This window comes from Oryctolagus cuniculus, chromosome 20, assembly GCF_964237555.1.
Source record: "Oryctolagus cuniculus chromosome 20, mOryCun1.1, whole genome shotgun sequence".
Taxonomy (NCBI): Eukaryota; Metazoa; Chordata; class Mammalia; order Lagomorpha; family Leporidae; genus Oryctolagus; species Oryctolagus cuniculus.
This window is the reverse complement of record NC_091451.1, coordinates 2521061-2529985: the sequence shown is the minus strand read 5'-3', so window position 1 is coordinate 2529985 and position 8925 is coordinate 2521061. Positions and strand designations below refer to the sequence as shown.

The following is an 8925-nucleotide window of genomic DNA, read 5'->3' as shown; positions in this document are numbered from 1 at the left end:
TTACCAATCACATGTTAGACTGAATCATAGACCAAATATAGGGAAGAAATCCTATGCATGTAAACCTTGTGGGAATTCATTCAGTATTAAATTCTGCCATACCTTCCATCACAGCACTCATATTGTGGAAAACCCTCATGTGTGTAATGATTGTGTGGAAACCACTCACCAGAAGTCAGATCTCATTAGACATCAGAGAATTCACACAGGGTTGAAATCTTACAAATCTAATGATTTGTAAGTTCTTTGGGAAGTTCTTTGGCCAGAAGAAACACCTCATAAATCATCAGAGAATTCACACAGGTGAGAAACCTTTTGAATGTAATGACTGTGGAAAATCCTTTGGCCAGAAGGCAAACTTCATAAATCATCAGAGAATTCACACAGGTGAGAAACCTTATGAATGCAATGACTATGGAAAATCCTTTGGCCAGAAGGCAAACCTCATAAATCATCAGAGAATTCACAGAGGGGAGAAACCTTATGAATGCAATCATTGTGGAAAAGCCTTTGCTGAGAAATCAAAGCTCACAAAGCATCAGACAATTTGTACTGGGGGAAACCTTATGATTGCAACGACTGTGGAAAAACCTTTGCTGAGAAGTCAAACCTCAGAAAGTATCAGAGCCTTCACACCATGGAGAAAGCTTATAAATGAAATGACTGTGGAAAAGCCTTTGGTTCCATCCTTGCATACCAAGGATAAATCCCACTTGGTCTGGGTGGATGATCTTTCTGATGCATTGTTGGATTCAATTGGCCAGAATTCTGTTGCAGATCTTTGCATGTATGTTCATCAGGGAAATTGTTCTATAATTACTTTCTTTGTTGCACTTTTTTCAAGTTTAGGAATGAAGGTGATGTTGGCTTCATAGAAAGAATTTGGGAGAATCACCTCTCTCTCAATTGTTTTGAATAACTTGAGAAGAATTGCAGTTAGTGCTTTAAATGTCTGTTAGAATTCAGCAGTGAAGCCTTCCAGTTTTGGGGTTTTCTTGGTAGTGAGGGTCTTTATTACTGGTATCATTTCCATCTGGTTATGTGTGTGTTTACGTTTTCTATATCTTTGTTGCTCAATTTAGGTAGGTTTTATGGATGGAAGGATGGTGGAAAGCCTCTTTGCTGTACTTCATAACTCATAAGATATCAGAGTATCCACACAGGGAATTTTCTACTTGACCTTTTTGTGCAAGTTATATCTCATGAAATATTAGAGAATTCACCAAGGGGAGAAATGCATGAATATAATACATGTGAATAGCCTTTGTGGTGCAAATCAGACCTCATCAAACATAAAAGAATTCTCATGGGGAGCAATTTTATGAATGTAATGACTCAGAGCCTTTTACCATAATTCAGCCCTCATTGTACATCATCAAATTCATATAGGGAAAAACTCCTTTGAAAGTAAAATTCCTTTAATTAGAAGCCATACCTCATAAGACAACAGGGAATTCACGTGGGAGAGAAACCTTATGGGTGTAATGAGTGTTGGAAAGCTCTGCCCAAATCTCTCCTTATATCAGAATGCACAACATATATATCTAATGAATGAAATAAATGTGAGAAAGTCATTTCACATAGGTAATGCCTCATAATCCATCATGGAATTTGAAGAAGGGAGAGACCTTAACAATATAATGAATGTGGAAGAGCTTTTCTCCAAAATTCATGTAAGTATTGTGACAAAACCTTTTGCTGGAAATCACATCCTATCCAACAGAGACTCATGTAAAGGAGAAAGCTTATAAATATTATTGGAGTCAGAAGTCAATGGTACATCAGAGAATTGACACAGGTGGTTTCTTAGGCATATACTGATTGTGCAAAAACATTTTCTTTATTTCAGGCTTGTATAGATACAGAATTCACAAAAGGTGATAGTCTTTGCATGCTGTAAATACAATAAAACCTTTAGCCAGAAATTAGACATCAACAGACTTCAGAGAATTCATAAGGAACAAAAGTCTATGCAATGAATTTGGAAAATGTATTTCTGCTATAAATCAGTCTTTAATTCCCATGAATAGACTCACAAATGAGAAAACATGCATGCATAGAAAAGTTTTGTACCATAAATTATCTCTAGATGGTAAACTAATATATCACACAAAAGAAAAATCATGAGTGTAATGGAATTGGGAAACCCTTTGCTATAAGGCAGATTTCCAGAAAGCTTAGCAAGATTACAGAAAAGTCTCTGAAAATGTAACATGTCTGAAAGATTTGTTTGCATCACAAACTGGAGGATAGCTCAAGTGCATGTGTTTTTGTGCCTGGCATCCAAATTGATATCTCTTTTTCTTTGATGAATCCCTTGTTTATTTATTTAGCAGATTTAGAGACAAAGGATTCCTGTCCATTGATTTACTACTATATGCCCACAATTGCCATGGTAAGGTCTATGGCAAAAACTGAGTGCTGGGGGCTGTGAATCTGATTCATCACTGATAACATTGAAGACATTGGTTCCTGGTTCTTATGCTGCTATGCATGGAAATGTTTCTCTAATTTCATTTTCAAATAGTTCATTGTTAATATAAAGAAATGCTTCTAATTTTTAAAATTTCATTGAAATAATTTGTGATTAATGTGTCCTAGTCATGCATTATTACAGGGTGTAGTGCAATATTTGCACACATTTATGCAGTAAAAAGTGATCAAGCTAAGCAACTACAGTTTTATTAAGTTTTTAAAGAGTTATTTATTTGAAAGACAGAGTTACAGAGAGAAGTAGCAGCAGAGAGAGAGAGAGGTCTTCCTCTGCAGGTTCACTCCCCAGATGGCCACAATGGCCGGAGCTCTGCCAATCTGATTCCAGGAACCAGGAGCTTCTTCCAGATCTCCCACTTGGGTGCAGGGACCCTAAAAAGTGATCAAGCTAAGCAACTACAGTTTTATTAAGTTTTTAAAGAGTTATTTATTTGAAAGACAGAGTTACAGAGAGAAGTAGCAGCAGAGAGAGAGAGAGGTCTTCCTCTGCAGGTTCACTCCCCAGATGGCCACAATGGCCGGAGCTCTGCCAATCTGATTCCAGGAACCAGGAGCTTCTTCCAGATCTCCCACTTGGGTGCAGGGACCCAAGGACTTGGGCCATCTTCTACTGCTTTCCCAGGCCATAGCAGAGAGTTGGATCAGAAGAGGAGCAGCCAGGACTAGAACTGGTACCCACATGGGATGCTGGTGCTTCAGGCCAGGGCATCATCCCACTGTGCCATAATGCTGGCCCCCAAGCAACTACAGTTTCTAATTCTTCTCCATGATTTGAGACTACCAGCTCCTCTCCTTCAGTTCTTTACACAGAACCTAATATGGTTGAATGTAGTCATCTCATTATATTATGGAACACCAGAAGTTCTTTCTGCTTCTTTGATTTTTGATACCTATTATCCAATCCCCCTCTATCCCTAGCTGCTTCCCTTCTCAGCCTCTAGTAATCACAGTTCTGTGTTCAGATCCATTATTTTCTTTCACTTCCACATGTGACAAGGACCAGGTGACATTTGTGTTCCTGCTTCTGGCTTATTTCAATTAATTTAATAATATTTTGTTCTTTTTTTGAATCTAAAAGAGGTTGCCCTTTCCATTGTTTTTCACTGATGGACAGCTAGATTGGTTTCAAATCCTGACTGCAGTGAACTGTGTTATAGTGGCTGTGTTATGGGAAAATTGCTGTATCTTTGATATGCTCTCCTCCTTTCCTTCTAATAAAATTTCCTTATTCTATATAGCCAAGAGCAAGATAACTCTCACATGGTAGGTCAATTTTTATCTTAGTTTAATTTTTGTTATTTATTTGAAAGAGTTACAATAGAGGTAGAGACACAGAGAGGTCCTCCATTAGCTGGTTCACTCTACAGATGACTACAAAGGCCAGAGTTATGCCATTCTGAAACCTGGAGACAGGAGCTTCCTCTGGGTCTCCCACATGGGTGCATGGGCCCAAGGACTTGGGCCATCTTCTACTGCTATCCCAGGAGATAGCAGAGAGCTGTATTGGAAGAAGAGCAGCTGGAACTAGAACTGGCACCCAAATGGGATGCTGGCCCTTCAGGCCAGGGCTTTAACTCACTGTACAACAGCACCAGCCCCAATTTTTATCCTTTTTAAGGAATGACCATACTGTTCTGCATAACATCTGTACTAACTTGTGTTTTCACCCACCATATATGATGGTTTTCTTTTCCCATGTGCTCTCTAGCATTTGTTATTTTTTATCAGTTTGGCATAAAAATGATATAGTATTGTTCATGTTTTTGTGTATTTTGAAATCAGTTAATTGGTTTATTAAATCTTTATTATTTGAAAGGTGGATTTAGAGAGAGAGGGAAAGACATAGATAGCTTTCATCTGCTGGCTCACACCCCAGAGAGTTTCAACAGTTGAGCCTGGGGCATGCTGGAGTCAGGAGCTTCATCCAAGTCTCCCACATGAGTGGCAAGGACCTGAGTCCTTCGTCCATCTTCTGCTGGTTTCCCAGGTGTTTAGCAGTGAGCTAAATTGGAAGTGGAGATTCCTAAACTCAAAGTGGAACTCAGATGTTATGCTGGCCTCACAGATTGCAGCTTTCCCCACTTGGCCACAATGCCAGCCCCTCTATCAATTTAATTCCTCAAAAATAGCTCAGTAATGTTGGCATCTATCTCATTTTGTTTTTTCTCTGTTATTATTCAACTTATTGATGTCTTATTTTTGTTCACATTATTCCTCTCAATTGCTCTACCTGAGGTGAGTAGGGCTGCTGTGTTGCTTGAATGCAGTGTATGCTTTAGATTACTCATTTAATGAGTGCATGTCATTCACATAGCACTTCACTGAGGTTCTACTATGTCCCAAATCCTCTTCTAGGCACAGAATTTAGACCACTTTTCTCTTAGGCCCAGATCTGGCCTTTAACATACTACTTGGAATTTAGTAGCTCATGAAATCTGCAGACTGCATAAATGAATGAATATTTTAAGGGCTGTGCTTTTGTGGAGGAACTTCATAGGAGACCGAAGGAATAAAATAAATCAAAAGTATCCACAGTATATAGAATGTATACTATTTTACAAGTCACAGAGAAGAGGAAGAAGAAGGAAAGTAGTAAGACTAGAAAGTTTGTGGCAAGACTAACAGGCGCTGGTCAAGAACTTAATAAGCACATTAGGAAAGCAGTAAGGTTTCTTTTTTTTTTTGAGGAAAAGTTTTTATTTCTAGTGATGAAATTGGCTACAGAACATTATGAAAGTTTAAAAATACAAAGAGAAATTGTCTATAATTAATAGATTCAAAATTTGACAATCAGTGAATATCATTATTAGTCATTACCAACAACAGTTATTGATTTGAAAGGCAGAGTGACAGGAAGAGGGAACCACTGTTTCACTTCCCAGACACTTGCACTAGCCAAAGCTTGACCAAGCCAAAACCAGGAACTGGGAATTCATTCTGGATGTCCCATTTGGGTGCAGGGACCCAAGCACTTCTGCCATCCTCCGTCTCCTCCCAGGGTGCACACTAGCAGAAACTTGCCTCAAAGCAGAGAAGCTACCACTCAAGCCAGGCATTTGTATATGGGATGTGGGTGTGTGGTGGTGATAGCAAGCCCTCATAGATAAAAAAAAAAAGACGAAGTTATTTCTATGCCAAGGAAATTACTCTGTAGTCTTTCTCTTATAAACTACGTATTGCTGAACCTAGATAATTTTTCCTTTATTTAACAATGACATGAAAATGTCAGTTGAGTTGGCTTTCCTGAAGACCTTGTTTCTTGAATATTAGTGGCTAGCTGAGATAAATTCTTTTCATCTCTTTCTCACTTCGGCAGCACATGTGCTCGCTTCGGCAGCACATATACTAAAATTGGAACGATACAGAGAAGATTAGCATGCCCCTGCACAGTAAGGTTTCTTTACCTCCCTGTAGACTCTGCTCTCCAGAGGTGAACAGGGTCCTCTAAACCCACTTGCTGCACACACAAACACCTGAGTGTTGTATTCTCCCACAGGTGTTGGAGACTGATATGGTGTTCTGATTTATATTTACATAATGGCTAGTGACATCAGGCATATTCACATGTTTTGACCATTTACATATCTTCTGAGAAATGTCTATTCAGATCCTTGCCTGTTTCTTCACTGTATTTTTTGGAGTTTTTCCAATTCATGTAAATGTTCTGGAAATCTGTAAACATTCAGAGTTTTAATTTTTCCTGCCATCTGTTCATTGTATCTACACTCTGATGTTTACTTTGTTGTGAAGAAGTATCTTAGTTGGATATACTCAAATGTCTCTGTTTTTATTTTTGTGACTATTGCTATTGGAATCTTACCCAAAAGCTATTGTGTGTTGACAATATTTAGAGTTTCCCTATGTTTACTTGGGTTTGGGTCTTATGATTACATTTTAATTCACTGTGAGTTCACTTTCACATAGTGTAAGAGATGTTGGAGTCTCTTTTCAGGCTTCTACATATGGCTAATCAAGTTCCTCTGCACCACTTGTGAAAGAGATTCTTCTTTCTCCAGTTCATTTTAGTTCCTTTGGTAAATATGAGTTGCTGGTAGAAATTTGGGTTTATTTCTATGCTACCAAGTCTTTTCCATTGAACTATGTGTCTGTTATTATATCAGTGCTAACACTTCTTCTTTTTTTTTTTTGCAGTATATTTATTTGAAAGGCAGAGTTACAGAGAGGTAGAGGCAGAGAGAGAGAGAGGTCTTCCATCCACTGGTTTACTCCCCAAATGGCCACAATGGCCGGAGCTCTGTTGATCTGAATCCAAGTGTCAGGAGCTTCTTCCAGGTCTCTATGCAGGTGCAGGGGCCCAAACACTTTGGCCATTTTCTACTTTTTTCTCAGGCTATACCAGAGAGGGGTATAAGAAGTGGAGCAGCTGGGAAACATACTGGCACCCATATGAGATGCCGGCACTGCAGACGGTGACTTTACCTGCTTTGTCATAGTGCTGACCCCTGTAATATGTCTTAAAATATGGTGTGATGTCTCCAGCTTTTTTTTGCTTTATAATATTGCTTTAGATGTTAAGCATCTCTCATGTTTCTATGTGAATTTTAGCATCATTTTTTCTAGCTCTGAGAAGAACATCGTTGGTATGTTGATTGGAATTGCATTGAATTTGCAAATTGCTTTTGGTAGTATGGATATTTTGGTATTATTCTTCCCATTCACAAACATAAGTTTTCTGTGAGACTGTCAAAAAGCCTTGACAAAAATTGGACTTTATTACACAAAAATTCATCACTTTTTGGGATCATTTAAATCCATAATTTTGCACTAATATTTGATAAATAATTAAAGACTTTGAGCATTTTAGTAGGAGAAATTAAAATATTTATCAATTTATTCAAATATTGTTTAGATGTGATATTCAAATATTGTTTAGAGCCATTGTCTGTATTCCCTCTAAATTAGGATCTTTTTGCTTTTTGCCTGTTAAACTTGTCCCTTGATTCAACAACCCTTTTTAATGTAATGTAAACTGAAAATGTCATTTCATAAGCTAAAAAAAATGACAAAGAAGGAAAAAGAAGGGAGGGAGGTTGAGTATATAATTATGTTCTCCGAATTTTTTCTATAAAACATATTGAATCATTTAAAAGCTAATTAAAATTAAACTCAAAATTGGACCATTATGACCAATATTTAAAACAAGTGATTAAAAACTGTAGATGTCTTCAATTTTGATTATCATTCTTCTTTAGAATATCTGAAAGAAATCCGGTTTCTCACTTTAAAATATACCAGTGTGTTAGAATTCAGTATTAAATGACTTTGTTTAAAAGTGTTATTTAATCTATTGCTTTAAGTAGTAATACTATGGCCATTGTAAAACAAAATCCTTATCATTTTTCATAAAGCAGAAAGGGCCTTTAAAACATCATCACTAAAAATATTAAGAGACCTAAAATATAACATTCTTAAAACCCAAGTGATACCATTCAAAATTTTCAAATATGCAGGGATAGTTCGTGTCAAGTAACTAAATAATTGTTAAGTGTATATATGGAATAGCTTCTATTAATTCTTTTGGCAAGGGCTGGCACTGTGGCATAGTGGGTGAGGCTGCCACCTGCAGTGCTGGTATTCCATAGGGGCATCAGTTCAAGACCTGGCTGCTCCACTTCCTATCCAGCTCTCTGCTAGGGCCTGGGAAAGCATTATAAAATGGTGCAAGTCCTTGGGCCCCTGCACCTGCATAGGAGACCAGGAAGAGGCTCCTGGCTCCTGCCTTCCAGTCAGCACAGCTCCAGCCATGGAGGCCAACTGTGGAGTGAACCAGTGAATGGAAGACCACTCTCTCTGCCTGTCCTTCTCTCTCTGTGTAATTCTGACTTTCAAATAATATAAATAAATCTTTAAAAAATTCTTTTGGCAAATAGATGAAGCTACTTGTTATACATTTCAAATAAATAGCAAACATACTAGAAAAATATATTGAATAAAATTTAAGCAACTCATAGCTATACACAGAAATTTCTCACCATAACAACATAGCAACCACTAAATTTCCAAATTCAATTTTCCACAACTTAGAATCTTTAACTCCAGAAGGAGTACAAAATTGACAGAACAGTGGCCTATGTATCAGGATACCTAATGCTAATATAGAATTATCCCTGCTACAACTTACCCATGTGGCCTTGAAGAATTCACTTTACTTCTCTGGGCTTGGCATTTAGCATCCTCATGTGATAAAGGAGGCTTGGATAAGATCAGTTGTACTCTATCTTGAGACTTCAATGATCTCTCAGTTTCCAAACAGGCACCTTAAGGGAAAGTAAACCTTTAGATCAAAGCTTACATTTTTAAATATAAATATATTTTAAACTGTTTCTACAACTAGTACAAAACAACACATTCAAATGTGTACCCTGCCACTTTTCAATATTTGGGAATAATTAATGCATCATTTTAGAGCAT

At 37.5% G+C, this 8925-nt stretch overlaps 1 pseudogene; it reads left to right on the top strand.

Moving 5' to 3' along the window:
* The first annotated feature begins 5814 nt into the window (after positions 1–5814).
* Positions 5815–5882, top strand: LOC138847352 (U6 spliceosomal RNA; annotated as a pseudogene).
* The last annotated feature ends 3043 nt before the right edge of the window (positions 5883–8925 follow it).